The sequence below is a fragment of the Schistocerca gregaria genome, chromosome 8 (genome assembly GCF_023897955.1).
Source record: "Schistocerca gregaria isolate iqSchGreg1 chromosome 8, iqSchGreg1.2, whole genome shotgun sequence".
Classification (NCBI taxonomy): Eukaryota; Metazoa; Arthropoda; class Insecta; order Orthoptera; family Acrididae; genus Schistocerca; species Schistocerca gregaria.
Genome location: NC_064927.1, coordinates 195460929 through 195481953, shown reverse-complemented (window position 1 = coordinate 195481953; position 21025 = coordinate 195460929). Strand labels below are relative to the sequence as shown.

General features: G+C 45.3%; 1 protein-coding gene across 2 annotated transcripts in view; it reads left to right on the top strand.

The window, feature by feature from the left end:
* The window catches only part of LOC126284535 (uncharacterized), a 374399-nt gene that overhangs the window by 95394 nt on the left and 257980 nt on the right, over window positions 1–21025 (top strand). The gene's annotated exons all lie outside the window — the stretch shown is intronic.

Sequence of the window (21025 nt, the reverse complement as noted above, 5' to 3'; positions counted from 1 at the left end):
ACTTACAATAGAAACTCACTTTTCCTTTTGCTGCGTGTGCGCTCTTTGCACTTCACTCTGGTAACAGTTCACAGCTATGTTCATAGAATTTTTTCTGTGCTTTCGCCTGTATTGTATTCAGCACTGTACTTGTGTAATATGTTGTTTTCCGTGTGGATTCTGAGTATTGTAAACCACGTGAATGTAATGTTTTCTGCCTCCTTCCCCCACACCCCGTCTCTCTCTCCCTCTCCCCCCCCCCCCTCTCTCTCTCTCTCTCTCTCACACACACACACACACACACACACACACACACACACACACACACACACGCGCGCGCGCGCGCTTACGTACGTATAAGCCTTACGTCCGCCCTCACATACACATGAATACGAAAGTGCACTTAAAACAACTCATTCATAGCGGTGGCAGTACAATGTACTACATCCATTGCGGAAGATGACCATGCAAATAAACGTTTTACACAATTTCCGTCTGCAATGAGAATGTAAACAATGTCATCGACTGAGGCTTCGCGTTTCATGAAACACCCGACAAACCACACCAAAACTATTTTTTATGGCCACCGTAGGTTGTAAGAAATTTGTAGACAGATGTACCTCACTGCATTGTGTCCAAATGCAGTTGCATCGGTCAACTAAATAGTTTTTAAAAAATATAGTGAGTTACATTTCACCAACGTAACCACATTAGAAAATGCTGACAAGACGAAACGGGTCAGTAAACATTATGAATTCATCTTTATGAAAATTTCTAACAGCCTACTCTGTACATAAAAATGGTTTTTACATCCAGAAATTACTCTGGGTACCAGGGACCGAATTATGGGAACCCAAGAAGGAGTTTTTGTTTGGACAAATACCTCGATAAAATGGCAGGAAAGGCAAATGACGACTGTTTGCAACGACGCATGTTTCGAGTCTAAAAGCGTCTGACGGAAACATCATTACTAGTTCAATCGAAATACGGAATGTCACAAACTTTAACAGTCGTCATTACTCGAATATATATACCAATATTTGTATATATATTTATTAATTTATTATTACTAGTAGTAGTATTTCTGTTACTACGCTGAGACATTAATTTATAATCAATTAAAACGTATAATAACATCGAGAATGTTAAAAACAGGTCTCCTTATGTAAAAATAGGGTGTAGATGTAAAGGAAGCAACAAACTAAATAAATAAATCACTGCAGTGGATCATGTTTCTCCTGAACGGAACATTAATAATAGTACCTAATAATAATAATAATATCTTATTATCTTAATAATCTTAATGAACAACTAAACTAAATTGCAGAAGACTTTAGAAACCACAAAACACAAGACTTTTCCAAAACGTTTGCAAATCAAATCAAAGGATACACTCCACGAAACCTCTGTTTCAGGAAACAAAATGGAAAACTGACACTAACTAACGGAGAAGATTGTCAGGAATAAAGAATTAACGAATATTTCTCACAAACTTCTAAATTGCTCACAACCAAGTACGAAATTCACCAGAACACACGAATGAAAGTTCACTACCGCCAGCTCAAGAAGAAATCTATAGTCACGATAAACAGCTCAAAAATAATAAGTTATCGGAAGAAGATGGAATTGTAGCTGAGCTACTGAAGAAACTTGGTCCAAATTCCTTAAAACAGATCACTCAAATCATACAAGAAATTTGGCAGACAGAAAATATTCCAGAAGATTGGAAAAGTACACTAATTCATGATTTCCAAAAAAGGGAGAGAGATCAGATATAAACAACTACAGAGGAATTTTACTTTTTCCGGTCACTTACAAAATTTTATCTGCTTGTCTCCTAAAGAGATCCTGATTACCAAGCAGACGTTCCACCTAATAAATCCTACCCAGAACTTATCTTTAATCTTCAAGCTGTTTTAAAAATTAAAGCAATCAGGTCGAAACCAATAGTCTGCCCATTCGTTGATTTTAACAAAGCTTACGATTCTATAGGCAGACAATCTCTACGCAGTACTCTAGAAGAACACGGACTAGACACGAAAACTCGAGAACTGGTCGAACAAACACTGACAGAAACCAAATCAAAAATTAAATTCATAGATGAAATATCAGAACCGTTCTTAGTTAAAAACGCAAGGACATGAAATCTCGCCACTATTTTTCAATTTCGTTTTCGACAAAGTAATGAAAGAATGAGAAATTAAACTAAGAAAACAAGACCATTTAAAGCTAATCGAACTAGGAAAACATCAAGGAAAACTGAACGTTCCTCTTATAGCGTTTCCTGATGGCTTAGCTATTCTAACAGACAGTGAAGTGGCAGCAGTAAAACAAATCGGGACCCTCAAAGAAATGCAGAGAAGGTTGGCCTTCAAATCTCCTTTGAGAAGATTGAATTCATGTGATCTAAGTTAGATATTCCGAACCTTAAAACAAATTATAGTGAAACCGACCAAATTGTGGTGAAATCAACGGAGCCAAATACTCGGTGAAATTATTGAACTAACAGAATCTGAAAAAAATAGTACAAGAAACAGATTGCAGAAAATCAAGAAAGCGTCCAGACATGTTCAAAATTTGTATAACATAAAATGCCTGTCAATGAGATCTAAACTCAGACACTACAACACAATAATCAAACTGACAGTCACATATGCAAGTGAAACACTCGATTTGAATCGAAAACTTTAAGAAACTATAGAGACAGATTATTACAAAACTTCTGGGACCAAGACACATACAAGGTGGATACAGACTGCAAATCATCGAGACAACAGAAAAAGAATCCAACATCGAAACTGACGTCAGAAAGAGACGAACGAAGTTCTATTGACGCCTAAACAGATTACCTGGAAACAGACTAACTAAACGTGTATTAGTTTAAGTGACATCATTTAAAGCATCGATACCCTGCGTAACTGAACTTAAGAAGGATCTGACGAAAAGCAAAACCTGACATAACACACACATCAGAGAGGGATACATTCGAAAGCAAAAATGACAAGTGAAAGTTTACTCCAGAGACGGAACCAAAACTATACCGACCAAAAAAATTGCGATAAATACAGTTTAGTTATAACGGCCAAAAAGATTTTAAAACATAGGTATAGCTTAATAGCTGAACATAAAGTGTTAGTGACACACTAGGCGAAAGACAAACTATAAAAGCTTTTTAGAACGTGGTGTCGGCAAGCTAATTTGGAAAACCGCTGACAGGGGCGCCACCGACCCTACCTGCTGACGATGGCTGTGAACTAGGCGCCGACCTTGGTGACCGAGCGGTTCTAGGCGCTACAGTCTGGAACCGCGTGACCGCTACGGTTGCAGGTTCGAATCCTGCCTCGGGCATGAATGTGTGTGCTGTCCTTAGGTTAGTTACGTTTAAGTAGTTCTAAGTTCTAGGGGACTGATGACCTGAGAAGTTAAGTCCCATAGTGCTCAGAGCCATTTGAACCAATTTTGTGAACTAGGCAGTGAGAGCATTGTGTGCGCTAGAGTTTGTCCGCTACGAATCGGTAGTAATTGTTCTAAGAGCTGTTCTTGGTAATTTTTGCAAAACATCACGAGTTTAGTACAGCACAGTGAAGTAGTACAAGACATTTGAGGAGAATGGTAGATGATAGTTTGTGCGGTGCAAAATGTTCGTAGCGGCTGGGTGCGACAGAACAAACAGTGGATCATATGAGATATGTAATGTTGCGATATCCTGCAAAGTCTACCTGTAGAGCTACCACAGAACTGAATATCCCTCAGCCAACATCGTGGAGGATTCTTCGTAAACAAGAGAGGAGCCGTAAAAAGCTGCAGCTCCTGCAAACCGTAAGAATGACGACAAATTGTACTTTTTCCAGTTCTGCATTGATATGGAGAACCATCTTCAAAATGACGACTTCTCAAGTAAATTATTCTTCGGTGTCGAAGCCACTCTTCATCTTTCAGGAAAAGTCATCCGGTTCAATACATGCATAGGTGGCGGGGGAAGAGGGGAGGTTGAGGGAAGGGGTCGGGAAAGATACAGAGAATAAATATACAACTCCCGAACATGTCCGGGATTCCTACAAAGTTAGGGTGTTCTCTGTCGTATCCAAAAAGACAAACTTAAGATCCACTTGATTCACTGACAGAACTGTCAGTGCTATCTTACACTTCGAGATGTGCATTTTTGGCTCCAGCTACAACTTGAAACTGACAGCAAGGCTTTCATCTTTCAACAAGGTGGCAACTCTCCAGATTTTCACAATTGTGTACCAGATTGCCTGAATGAGACGTTGCTACATCGCTGGATAGATCACGTTGCGGTCACTGACTTGGCGCTACTCAACTGGCCTTCGCGGGTACCAGACTTGAAGCCTTGTGTTGTGTTTTTGTGGAGTTACATCAAGGATACCGTTGACGCTCCACCTCCACCGCAGAGTCTCGAAGACTCTTTACTTCACCGGAGCAGCTGTTCTGACCATCAGTGCTGATATGCTGTCTTGGGGATGTTTAAAACCTGGCCTACGGACTAGATGTGTTCCATGTGAGAAAATGGTAGACACTCACAACATTTATAAACATTGTAAAGGAGAACTATTATAGTCTCTGACATACTGTAGCATTTGTTAAATTGTTCTTGGCTATTTATCTGTACCGATTTTTTTAAAAGTGATTCATTTCTAACGCCCCTGTTCGCCTCCTTAGCTAAGGAGACAGCGCGTCTGACTGCCATGCAGCAGGCGCAGGTTCGATTTCTCCGCTGGGGAACTGGGTACTGTGTTGTCCTCATCTTCATTTCATCGTCACTGACATGAAAATTGCCCAATATAGCGTCAACTAAAAAGACTTGGCGGCCGAACTACCCAGCCACAACTCCGAGCCACTAATAACATACGATCGTTTCATGTTACCTAGTTATCCTATAAATGATCATATCACCACAATTGTCGCTCTAGTATGCCTCGCTACGAATATATCACAAAGGCTATCATTATTATTATTACTATTTTCAGAAGAGAACGTGATTCATTGTGTGAATAAAAGTGTTAGGTTGGAGATTGAAGGGGGGGGGGGGGGGGGGGAAATAAAGCGATTCGAATCTGTCCCAGTCTACTGCCCTAGCCGGTTGCTCTCACGCCGCTGCACGACGACAGGAAGTGCTGCATGGTGTTTAAGATGCCCGTAAAACTCTGGACCTCGGTATCTCGAAAATGCTTAAGAAGCGCGTCCTACGGGAGCAACAATTGTATCAGATAAGTATGTACTACAGTCGCGTAAAAGACGAGGAGAAATTTTGAGCCGGGGCCTAAGTCGTAGGTTCAATATTGCTTCGCATGTTCCTTCACTTCTGCGAAACTCTGACCATTCGTCTGAGAAAGAGTTCCCTTATCTCATACACAACAGCTTGCAAAAACAACAGACACAGATGAACCGGTAGGCTCCATCTTCCTAGGTTAATGAAAGGTCTTTGGCGTTGTACCACACCGCCAGCTACTGATCCACATACAGCCACGTGAAGTAACTTCACAATTGTGTGATAGGATCGAGGAATATACAGTTGTGTGAAAAACTTGGGTCATACATAGAAAGACATGCTAAAGTGCAATACAGAAGATAACCGAAATGAGACGAACTGAAATGATACACTACTGACGATTAAAATTGCTACACAAAGAAGAAATTCAGATGATAAACGGGTATTCATTGGACAAATATATTATACTAGAAGTGCCATGCAATTTGGGTGCATAGATCCTGAGAAATCAGTACCCAGAACTACCAACTCTGCTCACCGCGTTCACCGCGATGTCGCCAAATACGGATGCGACCTTCATGGCGCTGTAAACAGAACCTGGATTCATCCGAAAAATGACGTTTTGCCATTCGTGCACCCAGGTTCGTCGTCGAGTACACCATAGCAGGCGCTCCTGTCTGTGATGCAGCGTCAAGGGTGACCGCACCCATGGTTTCCGAGCCGATAGCCCATGCTGCTGCAAACGTCGTCGAACTGTTCGTGCAGATGGTTATTGTCTTGCAAACGTCCCCATCTGTTGATCCAGGTATCGAGACGTGGCTGCACGATCCGTTACAGCCATGCGGATAAGATGCCTGTCATCTCGACTGCTAGTGATACGAAGCAGTTGGGATCCAGCACGGCGCTCCGTATTACCCTCCTGAACCCACCGATTCCATATTCTGCTAACAGTCATTGGATCTCGACCAACGCGAGCAGCGATGTCGCGATACGATAAACTACAATCGCGGTAGGCTACAATTCGACCTTTATCAAAGTCGGAAACGTGATGGTACGCATTTCTCCTCCTTACACGAGGCATCACAACAACGTTTCACCAGGCAACACCGGTCAACTGCTGTTTGTGTATGAGAAACCGGTTGGAAACTTTCCTCGTGTCAACACGCTGTAGGTGTAGCCACGGGCACCAACCTTGTGTGAATGCTCTGAAAAGCTAATAATTTGCATATCACAGCATCTTCTTCCTGTCGGTTTAATTTCGCGTCTGTAGCACGTCATCTCCGTGGTGCAGCCATTTTAATGGCCAATAGTGTACTTTTATTCAAAGACAAGAATTGCATCTATGTCACCGGAATTTATGATGGGCCCCTGGACTTAATAGTCTGTGTAAGCACCACAGCAGTGCATGTTCCGCAAAGTGCTCGCGTGCTGGCCACAAGGTCGGTAAGGTGTTCTTGTGGTAGTGCGTTCCATTCCTCCACGAGCACGTTTGACAATCGCTGAATGATCGTTGGAGTATGTGGGCATGCTGCAATATGTCTCTCAAACACATCACATACGTGCTCGAAGGCATGTAAGTCGAGGGAAGGAGCAGGCCAGTCCATTCGCTAAATATCCCCTCGCTCCAAGGGGTTGCTACAGCTGCGCTGTTCGATTCGTGCGCGCAATATCATTCATAAAGATGAAGTCAGGACCGAATGCATCAGTGAAAAGACGCACATGGGAAAGGAATGCCGTGACTCATAACAGTACGCTTGTTCAACATTACTGGTCTCCACACCGCTAACAGCCTGGCCAGTGAAACGATCATGTTCGAGGATTTTCCTAGGTGCATTACAAGTCCCCACGTCTAGCGGTATGCGTGTACGTCCAGAATCAATACTCATACTGAATGCTCTCTTCCAAGAAGAGTACGCTGCTGCACTCACCGTTGGTCTGTACCTACGCTCTTGACTCCATCGCAACCGATGCCGTCGGTGTGAGGGTTTGACCGGGAAACTACCTATCAGACAGCTGTCCTGAGTGGCCGAGCGTTTCTAGGACCCGCGTGACCGCTACGGTCGCAGGTTCGTATCCTGCCTCGGGCATGGATGTGTGTGATGTCCTTAGGTTAGTTAGGTTTAAGTAGTTCTAAGTTCTAGGGGACTGATGACCTCAGAAGGTAAGTCCCGTAGTGCTCAGAGCCATTTTTTCGTATCAGACAAGGAGACCACACACATGCAGTCGCAACACAACTGTGGTGGCAGTTGCACCCGCTGTTTGACTTGGGTTCCCTTCTGTACGTTGTACAATGTAGCGGTCATGTGCTGCTGTAGCTGAGCGTGGTCGACCATTTCCTCTCTCTTGAGCAGCAGTGCCTGTGGTTCCGAACGGTCCCGTGCACTTGGAACAACGCTCCGAACAACAGCAAACTCGTGCACTACAGTCGCCACGCTTCACTCTTCTTGCAGTTTCCCAATGATCCTTCCATGGGTGTAGTCAACAAAATTTTGTCTCTAGACTAAACTAAGCTCCGTCCGAACAGGCGATGGAGGCCCAACGGTACTGACCGGCCGCCGTATCATCCTCAGCCTAAGGCATCACTGATGCGGATATGAAGGGGCATGTGGTCAGCACACCGCTCTCCCGGCCGTGTGTCAGTTTCCGAGACCGTAGTCGCTACTTCTCAATCAAGTAGCTCCTCAGTTTGCCTCACAAGGGCTGAGTACACCCCCCTTGCCAACAGCGCTTGGCTGACTGGACGGTCACCCATCGAAGTGCTAGCCCAGCCCGACAGCGCTTAACTTCGGTGATCTGCCGGGAACCGGTGTTACCACTGTTACCGCACTTTCATTCATTTCAAACGAGTAGTTAATGTGTTATCTTGCTTTATCTAACTCACCCTCAAGTTTTGCAAAGCAGTGTGTATTTTATATGGCTAAAAAACGCTGGCCCACCTGAGGGTTGTTTATCTGAGGCTTCCAGAGACAAATACTTTATTTTCAGTTTGTATTTTACTGACCTAATTTCAAACTTTAAAATTTTGTTGTAATCTGTTCACTAAGAGCTGCAATATTGCTTTAAGGGTTTGACACAATAAGCCAAGTATTAAAGTCTTGCGGTATCGTAACTTACAGGTCATGAACACCCATACTACATTCGTCTATTGTTTGGGAATGAGGACACACGGATTTTCTACAATCTTTCCACGTCATTTCAAATATTTTGCAGACTTTGCCCCTCCAACACTGATCCCTCCCCCACCCCCACCCCCCCACACACACGCAAACAGAAGAATGAAATGGAAAAAAATAATCACGGACTACATTTTTTCTGTTTACGCAGTAATACTTCAGCATCAGGCACTATGTCTTAATTTATTACTTCTTTACTACTAACTCTGTTCGAAAAACTCATTTTGCAGACAGGAAGCTCACGTACCGCTGAATATACTTGCGAATGATAGCACTGTCCGACACATTGTTCGGTAGATATGCCGTGATAAACATCAGAGTTTAACTCTTTAAAAAATCATGGGTACTTACTAGTGTTTGACTACAGAACCATTTCGTTATATGGGACAGCGAATGTACCACATCATCGAAAGTAGCATTGGGTGTTTTCCAGGGAGCGTAACAGGGCCGCCAGTATTCGCAGTATAAATAAACGCAATATGAGACTGGATCGACAGCACTACAAATTAATTTGATAACGATGAGATTTTATACGGCTAAGTGACGTCGTTGACGAGCGTAATAAACTGTGGAAAGAAAAATTTGAACTATGTGTAATAAGGCAGCTCTATCAAAATGTGGATAAATGTAAAACTATGCACATAACAAAGAGAAAGAATTTTATAATGTCTGACCAGAAGATTGTTTGTTAACATCTCGAGCACATTGTATCGTATAGGTATTTTAGGGTGATACCAAGAAGTGCACATGAAACGAGACGTTCACTTAAAATCAGTATTAGGGAAGGTGAATGGAAGACCTCGGTTTGTTTGAAGAGTTCTGTTAAAACGCGATGCATCTGTAAAGGAAATCACATATATGACGCTAGTATGCCCAATTCCAGAATAGTGTTAGAGGATTTGGAGCCCTTATCAAGCAGGGCAGGTAACCCCTTCGACAGCGTTTAGGTGGGCGCTAGAGCAGCTACGAGGCACTGCTCAACTGAATGGGTGTCGAAATCTCCGACAGGAAAATTTTAACTTGCCCAGGAAAGATCCGTGGATGTGTTTTATTCTTCATACACATGTGAATGTTGCACCACTCCGTTATCGCGCCACAGGAGAGTGTGAAATGAGGGGGCTGAAGAAGCTTTGGATCACATTCAGATTTCGTCGAATGATTCTGAACGGTCCCTAATCGTTCCAGAATCTATACCAGAACCAAAATTGGTTTCACACTAAATTCCAGATTGAGCTAAGTGGCGCGGTGGTTAGCGCATTGGACTCACATTCGGGAACATGATGGTTCAAGCCTGTGTCCGGCCATCATGATTTACGCCTTCCATGACTTCCCTAAATTACTTCAAGCAAATGCCAGGTTCAGCCGAATTCCTTCCCCATCTTTCCCTAATCCGTTGGCACTGATGACCTTGCTGTTTGGATCCTTCCCCAAATCAATCCACCAACCAGCTGCATTACAAAAGGGTCAGATCATGTCCAATGGGGTTGCAATCAAGAATTTGTGGGACAGTCTCGATCGAGCTGTTCGCTCCATGGATCCTTAACTGAGAAACCTACCGCAGCTGGACAAGACATGGGAGTCGCCATAGCTCCACATCCCTGTCAGTACCTTCCAGTACCATATTGACGCTCTTCCTGCACATCGCACAGCACTCCTCGCTGCAAAATGTCTCTGTTCAGGCTTTTGACAGGTGGTCACATTAATGTCTCTGGACAGTGTGCAACACTGAGCACGGCTTTTCTATTTTTGGAGCTGGCGACCAAACCTGTGCGACCATTATACTGCCAGCAACTTATATACTGCGTAGAGTTCACTAGCGAAGAAAGAGATTAGTGCACGTACGGAAACATATAGACAGTAATTTTCCCCTCTCCCATTACGTGAATGGAACACGACAGAAAATTCATCATATTTTTTAAATGAACACACTGCAATTTCACTGTATTGTTGTCTATTTAATTACGACCCAGGTTTCGGCCTTTTATGCCATTTTCCTGCGATTGCTTTAACCGTTGGTCTTCAAACACTTCCTCAAATGCCTGACTAAAGCCAGTAAACAGTTTTTGATGTTGCTGAACAAGAGTCAAACAATGATTTTTAAATTAACGCACCGGCATTTGACTGTATTGTAGTGGGTCATAATTAAATAAACAGGAGCACAGTCAAATGGCAGCGCGTCCGTTTAAAAAGTTTTGTATGACTGTTGCTCAGCAACATCAAAAACTATTCATACATTGGCGACTCCATAGAGTTCTGTGTGCACAACGACCATATACGTGAAATTAGAAGGAAGGTCAGCGTTCACCGTAATGTTGATAGTTTATTGACAGCAAAATCGATTTTCAATCACATCCATTTTGCTGTCAATAAACCATCAATATTACGGCCAACGCTCACCTTCCTTCTAACTGTTCATATTTTTACTATGTACCCTTCGCCTTGCAATGTGCAGTGGCTCATGGAGTATTTATGTATAGGCGTATCTTCTTCCACTTGGGCTTGATGCCCAGCAGACAGTGCCTAGTGCAGTGGAAACTGACTCCGAGCATTAGGAGTCTTCACAGAAGAGAGCAGAGTGAAGCCTCACTGGACTAGTCTTGTTGCTCTTTGGTTCCGGGAACGGATCGAACAGAGCGGCCTACCTGCGAGGCTACTGTGGTGATCTGCGGCGGGCGCCTGCCTCTCGGCTGTACAAGGCCAGCTGCCTGCGAACCACCTGCCGTCCTTCCACACCGCTGGACGTTTCCCCTCAGCGCTTTCCTGCTTTCACAGCAGGCTCCGGCCGTGCTATCGGTTTATTGCAGTTACTTCTGTAGCCGGCTGCGTCTTGTCCCTCTCCTTCCCTTCCTCATCCTCTACTCCTCTTCCTGCGGCCACAGTGTTCAAACACCAGGGCACCCCACACCACCTACGGCACGCATCTCAGGTCGGTTTACGCTCTATTTTGGCGTAGTCGGTATTTCTGCTACTTACACTACTGGCCATTAAAATTGCTACGCCAACAAGAAATGCAGATTATAAACGGATATTCATTGAACAAATATATTATACTAGAACTAACATGTGACTACATTTTCACGCAATTTGGGTGCACAGATCCTGAGAAATCAGTACCCAGAACAAACACCTCTGGCCATAATAACAGCCTTGATACGCCTGGGCATTGAGTCAAACAGAGCTTGGATGGCGTGTACAGGTACAGCTGCCCATGCAGCTTCAACACGATACCACAGTTTATCAAGACTAGAGACTGGCCTATTGTGGCGAGCCAGTCACTCGGTCACCATCGACCAGACGTTTTCAATTGGTGATAGATCTGGAGAATGTGCTGGCCAGGGCAGCAGTCGAACATTTTCTGTATCCAGAAAGGCTCGTACATGATCTGCAACATGCGGTCGTGCATTATCCTGCTGCAAGTAAGGTTTCGCAGGGATCGAATGAAGGGTAGAGCTACAGGTCGTAACACAATTGAAATGAAACGTCCACTGTTCAAAGTGCCGTCAATGCGAACAAGAAGTGACCGAGACATGTAACCAATGGCACCCCATACCACCACGCCGGGTCATACACCAGTATGGCGATGACGAATGCGTGCTTCCATTGTACGTTCACCTCGATGTTGCCAAACACGAATGCGACCATTATGATGCTGTAAACAGAACCTGGATTCATCCGAAAAAATAACGTTTTGCCATTCATGCACCCAGGATCGTCGTTGAGTACACCATCGCAGGCGCTCCTGCCTGGTTCAATTGGGTGTGAGCACTATTGGACTTAACATCTGAGGTCGTCAGTCCCCTAGAACTACTTAAACCTAACTAACCTAAGGACATCACACACATCCATGCCCGAGGCAGGATTCGGACCTGCGACCGTAGTAGCGGCGTGGTTCCAGACTGTAGCGCCTAGAACCGCTTGTCCACTCCGGGCGGCAGGTTCACCATCGCAGGCGCTCCTGTCTGTTATGCAGCGTCAGGGGTAACCGCAGCCATGGTCTTCGAGCTGACAGTCTATGCTGCTGCAAACGCCGTCGAACTGTTCGTGCAGATGGTTGTTGTCTTGCAAACGTCGCTATCTGTTGACTCAGGGATCGAGACGTGGCTGCACGATCCATTACAGCCGTGCGGATAAGATGCCTGTCATCTCGACTGCTAGTGATACGAGGCCGCTGGGATCCAGCACGGCGTTCCGTATTACCTTCCTGAACCCACCGATTCCATATTCTGCTAACAGTCATTGTATCTCTACCAACACGAGCAGCAATGTCGCGATACGATAAACCGCAATCACGATAGGCTACAACCGACCTTTATCAAAGGTGGAAACGTGCGGGTCGTATTTCTCCTCCTTACACGAGGCATATCACAACAACGTTTCACCAGGCAACGCCGGTCAACTGCTGTTTGTGTATGAGAAATCGGTTAGAAACTTTCCTCATGTCAGCACGTTGTAGGTGTCGCCACCGGCGCCAGCCTTGTGTGAATGCTCAGAAAAGCTAATCATTTGCATATCAGAGAATTTTATTCCTGTCGGTTAAATTTCGCGTCTGTAGCACGTCATCTTCGTGGTGTAGTAATTGTAATGGCCAGTAGTGTATTTATTGCTTATTCTGAGTGAAAATTCCACGCGATTTGGAGTTTCAATATTTGCACGGTATACTGAAAGCATGGCGGACGTGAAAGCCTCATAATACATAGTACTATAATAAATGTACATTTTGGGGATAGTGATTGAGTGCAATACTGATTAGTATGTACCGTATCAAAATATAGGGTGTTCAAAAAGTCTCTCTGCAGTGACGATGACTGTTAGCCGTGCGTGGCGTATGATTGTCCGCCTGCCTGGGTTACTTCCCTGCAAGTGGACTCTCCCAACATTCCACTGTTTCGTTTATCTCATCCAGCGTCAGTAGTATCCTTGGTGTGTGTCGTTACGTGTTGACGTGAACGCTTAGTTCATTTGTTCGTTTGTTTCGTTTTTGTCACAGTTACAACGCTAACCATTGGAGAACGTGTGTTTTTAGTCGAACAAGTGTTCAAAGCTGGAGGTAAATACGCAGTTACAGTTCGTCAAACATTTAATTCAGTTTTCTCGGAGACAACACTCCCACATCGCGATACTGTCCGAATTTGATTAACACATTTCGAAGTGCGGGTTCAGTGACAGATGCACCGAGAAGTGGTCGTCCTAGCGTTTTGTCTGCGGATAAACTACTTGATATTTCCTAATAATGTCCAGGTCTCACAACACTGCTTAAAATTGCGCTCCCACTTGTCGCCCTCAGATTCTTTCTATCGATATCTGACTGGTTACACAAGTTGACTATGTTGTTTTCAGTGTAATGGAGAAAAATGTTCAAATGTGTGTGAATTCCTAAGGAACCAAACTACTAAGGTCATCGGTCCCTAGACTTACATACTACTTAAACTGACATATGCTAAGAACAACACACACACACACACCCATACCCGAGGGAGGACTCGAATCTCCGGCGGGTGGGGCCGTGCAATCCGTGACATGACGCCTAAGACCGAGCGGCTGTAACGATGAGTTCTGACACACTCCTTACAGTGTGTGTGTGTGTGTGTGTGTAGATGTGGAAGGCTGGTTTGTAAGTCGCAAGTGTGGGAACAGGAGGTGTGATGGGTGCAATGATTCACAAAGAGCATAAAAAAAGAAGCGGAACTGGGACCACAGTTCATGGGAGCAAAATTTGCGTCGTGAAGATCTTTAGATTCTGTTTAAGTAGCCTTTGAGTAAAAGGATATGATGTATTATAGCCGGAGCACAGACTATGGCAGGATAAGTATGGGGAAGAGAATGGGATGTTTTCTCTAGAGATGAATCGTACTGGCATTGTGCAGTACTAATTTCGATAGATTACGGAAACTGTCTATCTCGTTGAGAGTTGAGCGCCGCACTTTTCAAATCCAGCGTCATAAGTTACTGTTCCTCGGTAGGTTCGCCTCCAGGTAGAAAGTGAAATGTGTACAGATGTAGAGGTGAGAGAAGACGAAACTTATAAAGCATTGAGGAAATCAAAATCACTCGAGGATATATGAACGCGATCCGAAGCGGGAACAGGTGCGTATGCTTTTCCAGCCCTCCAGTTCTGTGCCCTGTGTAACGTGATCATGGAGGGATGCGACATTGACATATGCAAGAATAAAACCGCAAAGGGTCCCTCTAAGATCCCAGATCGGCAGTACTACGTGCCATCCGTCCACGTTAGCTGAATACTTTAAAAATGCTCCTGCACAGAGGAAACCCGTGATAGGCTCCTGGCCACCTTACTAGTAGGCGTGCCAGAACGGACAAGTGTCAAGTGGTTGCGAGCCTGCAGGTACCTAGGTCTCTCGTCGCGGCATTCTCTGTACAGGTAGATTTTAAAGTGATCAACAATCGTGGGCGTGTGCCACTGAGAGTGTTGCCGAATTTCGGGGCAAGAAAGGGGGTGGGGGCGGGGGGGGGGGGGGGAGGGAGCGTATAGGGAGCCTTTATCATTTTACTCACCTACGAGTCCATGTCGCGCCCCTCCGTGATCACACCACAGTAGGGGGCACAACAGGATTACTAGAGACCTGGACACCATCTGCCACCTGCCTGCTTTGGCCAGTAATGTTACCACCGTGCCGAAAATCCCTATTTCGAGTGGGCCGAACAAGGTGGCCAAAACGTTGATCTTAACGTCCACAAAAATACAAATTCCATGCGAATCAATACACTGACTAAACCCAGTGAAATTAGTTGTACAGCCGCGAGAAAAAGAGAATTTGGGACGAGCACGAACTAAAAATTCATTAACAGAGACAACAACACCGTTCAAGACACAACACTGCAAAAAGCGAAACACTTGAAACTGCCCAAAAGTAAAACTCGATAAAACCTGCAAAACACACCATAATATCACGGTATCCCAATTTTCTGTTCACCTATACAGCTCAGCCCTATAGGACGATACCAATAAACCCTTATCCCTCCCCGCAACTACAAGAGCCGGTATCCCAACAAGACCAGACCTAGATACAACTAAACGCTTCCGAAACTACAAAAGCCGGTATCCTAATATCCAGTTCACCTATATAGCTCAACCCTAGACCAGGAAACAATCCCGGAATGATTAGGGATCTCTGCCCGCGAGCTCCGTGTTTGTGTTGCCCTTATCATGTCATCATCATCACCATACGTGACAGTGGCTAGACTGGACTGTGTAAGAAATTGGACAGCGGAAAAGTTGGGACTTTATACGGGCGCTGATGACAGCGCAGTTGAGCGCCCCACAAGCCACACATCATGATCATCAGGATACTAATAACCCCTCCCGCCCATAACTATAAAAGCCGGTATCGCAGTCTCTGGTTCATGCACAGAGCTCAATCCTAGAATAAAAGTGCTCTTACGGCATCGGTCGCTGTTTTTTCTTTGTATTGCCGTTGGTAACTGTATGTGATGTGAATGATTTGTAGCAAACATTATGAATGATGAGTCGGACAGAACAAAAAGCGGCCGCTGAGTCCTAGCGGTTCTAGACGCTTCAGTCCGGAACAGCGCTGATACTACGGTCGCAGGTTCGAATCCTGCCTCGGGCATGGATGTATGTGATGTCCTTAAGTTAGTTAGGTTTAAGTAGTTCCGAGTCTAGGGGACTGATGGCCTCAGATGTAAAGTCATATAGTGCTTAGAGCCATTTTTGAACAGAACAAAATGGCGGAAGCCACGAGAAAATAGTTTCCCTTAAACGTCGTAGGCCGATCAAGGTTTTTTAATTAAATAATGGGAGAAGTTAGGTGGATAAGTGTTTGTTAACATTCTGTGGATCAGTGTTTGTTAATGTTATTTATAAATATTGGTCCACCTACCTCTCACTTGGTCAGTGGTTACACGAGCACGTAAGAATACATTTTCAATCGTACGACATATTCTGTTTTATATGACAACATGCTGCACGATATATTCCATCGTGCCACCACGTAATTTCTTCACTCCACAACACGAAGACTGTATCAATTACACACCTCACAAACACATCGTAACCACATAATTAAACTACTAGAGCACGCTACCTCTTCAGTACCGCGCCCTTACAACAACATTTCACTTCCATTATTTTTTTAAACACTCGATAACGTCACACAGCATACCACGACACAGCGCAACTACGTCACGGGTGAAAGCAGACGGGTGGTTCAAAAAATGCTTCAAATGGCTCTGAGCACTATGGGACTTAACTTCTGAGGTCATCAGTCCCCCAGAACTTAGAACTACTTAAACCTAGCTAACCTAAGGACACCACACACATCCATGCCCGAGGCAGGATTCGAACCTGCGACCGCAGCGGTCTCGCGGTTCCAGACTGTAGCGCCTAGAACCTCACGGCCACTCCGGCAGGCCCTGACGGGTGGTATCCAACACACATCAAAAAAACTTTTGCATCACCCCGGTTCCCAGAAATCCACAAGGTAGACGTTGACTGTGGGAGTTTTATCAGAGACACAGTCCCTTTGTTCAGAGATGTAACTAAACCAGCCCAAGCCGGCCGAGTCCTGCCTCGGGCATGGATGCGTGTGATGTCGTTAGGTTAGTTAGGTTTAATTAGTTCTAAGTTCCAGGTGACTGATGACCTCAGAAGTCGCATAGTGCACAGAGCCATTTGAACCAAACCAGCCAAAATACGTAAACAACTAAGCATGAGCAGCCCCTATTAGACGGAGAGGGTCCGACATCTGATCAGTTGCATTCATTCCACCAGCAAGGGGGTAAACGGCTCGTGTTGTCTGTAGTTCAACCATGCCTAGACGGCCAATACCGCGGTTCGATCGCGTTCGCATTGTTACTTTGTGCCAGGAAGGGCTCTCAACAAGGGAAGTGTCCAGGTGTCTCGAAGTGAACCAAAGCGATGTTGTTCGGACATGGTGGACATACTGAGAGACAGAAACTGTCGATGACATGCCTCGCTCAAGCCGCCCAAAGGCTGCTACTACAGTGGATGACCGCTACCCACGGATTACGGTCCGGAGGAATCCTGACAGCAAAGCCACCATGTTCAATAATGCTTTTCGTCCAGCCACAGGACGTCGTGTTACGACTCAAACTGTGCGCAATAGGCTGCATGATGCGCAATTTCACTCCCGATGTCCATGGCGAATTCCGTCTCTGTAACCACGACTCCGTGCAGCGCGGTACAGATGGGCCCAACAACATGCCGAATGGACCGCTCAGGATTGGCATCACGTTCTCTTTACCGATGAGTGTCGCATGTGCCTTCAATCAGACAATCGTCGAAGACGTGTTTGGAGACAACCCGGTCATACTGAACGCCTTAGTCACACTGTCCAACGAGTGCAGCAAGGTGGAGGTTTCCTGCTGTTTTGGGGTGGCATTATGTGGGGCCGACGTACGCAGATGGTAGTCACAGAAGGCGCCATAAGGGCTGTACGATGCGTGAGTGCCGATAGTGCAACCATTTTGGAAGCATATTGGCGAGGCATGCGTCTTCATGGACGACAATTCGCGCCCCCATTGTGCACATCTTGTGAATGACTTCCTTCACGATAACGACATCGCTCGACTAGAGTGGCCAGCATGTTATCGAGACATGAACCTTATCGAACATGGCTGGGGTATATTGAAAAGAGTTTTTTATGAGCGACGTGACTGACCAAGCAATCTGAGGGATTTACGCGGAATCGCTGTTAAGGAGTGGGACAATATGGACCAACAGTGCCTTGATGAACTTGTGAATAGTATGCCACGACGAATACAGGCTTGAATTAATGCAAGGGGACTTGCTACTGGGTATTAGAGGTACCAGAGGGTAGAGAAATGTGGACCACCTCTGAAGGTCTCTCTGTATGGTGGTACAACATGCACTGTGTGGTTTTCATGAGCAATAAAAATGGCAAAAATGATGTTTATGTTGATGTCTATTGTAATTTTCTGTATAGGTTCCGGAACTCTCGGAACCGAGATGATGCAAGACCTTTTTTTTTATCTGTGTACTACAAACTATGCCCGGAAAAGCATAAGCAATCGTGACCGCTTCAGATCACTTTCAAATTCCGACGAATTGTTTTGAACGGTCCCTTGTGGTTTCACACTGTATGCCAGAGAAAAAGTGGTGGGTTGCACTGCAGTACAAAGGGGGCAAAATCACACCCTTTTCAGGCCACGTTGTACGCCTCCAGTCAGCTACTGTACAGGTTTTGCGTTGCTTTGGACCCATAGAAGACTCGCTGTGGTGAGCAATGGCCTTCTGCGAGGTACTCAGTGGTAAAAGTCGATTGCAAGCAATTCATTTCACAATATTAGCCCGGAAACAGTTTGAATTAGGTGAGAATTCATTGACAGCAGCAGTTTCTGTCGTACTTGAAACGGCCTGTCGTTGGCAACGCGTGACCAAATCTGCAGTCACTGTAGGTAAACACTTTTTGCGAAGACCTTTACTACGCCATGTTTCATGGCTGTAAGTGGTACACCATTTCTTCTAGACAAGTTGGACTGTCTGTATTCGTACACCAACAAATCGTGCAGCTTCAGTCAGGATGTGGTTGTGAGCATGTCCAAACAAGATAACTCCTTTCTGGAATTCTCTCACGTGTCCATGTGGTAAACATTCTACACGATGTACAACTCTTCAAATCGAACTGTGTGCTGTTTAATCCTTTGACTACCAATTTTTCTTCAAAAACATTAATGATGGTTGTTTTAATCAAGTCGTGGTCAGAAGCAATAACATGAAGAAAACATTTCCCGCCCTTTTGTTTTCCAAGGAGTTTGGGAGGGTGAGGGTGGCGTTATTCGTAAGTACCTCCACGGTTTGAAAAGACAGCTACGCAAGAATCTTAAGAAAAATCGAAACAGACACACATCAGTGGACAGATCAGCTCTCTAAGCTTGTAACACACTCTACAAGTGCTCGATATGGGCTTCGTTTGTGATGTGGAAAGCGTCAATTCGTAGATGCAAGCCGTTGACACGGCGTGTCCTGGAAAGCGTCAAGGCAGCCCGCTTTTTGAATCTGGTAATTGAGTTGCGTATCTGCAGGTGCGAACTACACTACTGGCCATTAAAATTGCTACATCACGAATATGACGTGCTGCAGACGTGAAATTTAACCGACAGGAAGAAGATGCTTTGATATGCAAATGATTAGCTTTTCAGAGCATTCACACAAGGTTGGCGCCGGTGGCGACACCTACAACTTGCTGACATGAGGAAAGCATACAACCGATTTCTCATACAGAAACAGCAGTTGACCGGCGTTGCCTGGTGAAACGTTGCTGTGATGCGTCGTGTAAGGAGACGAAATGCGTACCACCACGTTTCCGACTTAGATAGAGGTCGGTTGTAGCCTATCACGATTGCGGTTTATCGTATCGCGACATTACTGCTCGCCATGGTCGAGATCCAATGACTGTTAGCAGTATATAGAATCGGTGGATTCAGGAGGGTAGTACGGAACGCCGTGCTGGATCCCAACGGCCTCACTAGCAGTCGAGTCCGCTGCTTGCTGTAGCGTTCTCGCTTCCCGCGCACGGGGTTCCGGGTTCGATTCCCGGCGGGGTCAGGGATTTTCTCTGCCTCTGACTGGGTGTTGTGCGTCTTTCATCATCACTACATCCTCATTCACTCGCAAGTCGCCGTAGTGGCGTTAAAGAACTTGTGGAGCGGCGGCCGAATCACCCCGCCAGGGGTCTCCCGGCCACCAATACTATACGCTAATTATTATTACTAGCAGTACAGACGACAGGCATGTTATTCGCATGGCTGTAACGTCCCGATCCCAGAGTCAACAGATGGCGACGTTTGCAAGACAACAACCATCTGTACGAACAATTAGACGACGTTTGCAGCAGCATGGACTATCAGCTCGGAGACCATATCTGCAGTCCCTTGACGCTGCATCACAGACAGGAGTGCCTGCGATGGTGTACTCAACGACGAATCTGGGTGCACGAATGGCAAAACGTCATTTTTTCGGATGAATCCATGTTCTCTGAACAGCATCATGATAGTCGCATCCGTGTTTGGCGATATCGCGCTGAACGCACATAGCGTATATTCGTCATCGCCATACTGACGTATCACCCGGCGTGATGGTATGGGGTGATATTGTTTACACGTCTCCGTCACCTGTTGTTCGCATTGGTGGCACTTTGAACAGTGGACGTTACATTTCAGAACCGTTACGACCCGTGGCTCTACCCTTCATTCGATCCGTGCGAAACCTTACATTTCAGCACGTCCTATACGGGTCTTTCTGGATACAGAAAATGTTCGACTGCTGCCCTAGCCAGCACACTCTCCAGATCTCTCACCAACTGAAAACGTCCGGTCAATGGTGGCCGAGCAACTGTCTCGTCACTATACGCCTGTCACTACTCGTGACGAACTGTGGTATCGTGCTGAAGCTGCATGGGCAGCTGTACCTGTACACTCCACCCAAGCTCTGTTTGACTCAATTCCCAGGCTTATCAAGGCCGTTATTACGACCAGAGGTGGTTGTTCTGGGTATTGATTTCTCAGGATCTATGCACCCAAATTCCGTGAAAATGTAATCACATGTCAGTTCTAGTATAATATATTTGTCCAATGAATACCCTTCTATCAAAATGGTTCAAATGGCTCTGAGCACTATGGGACT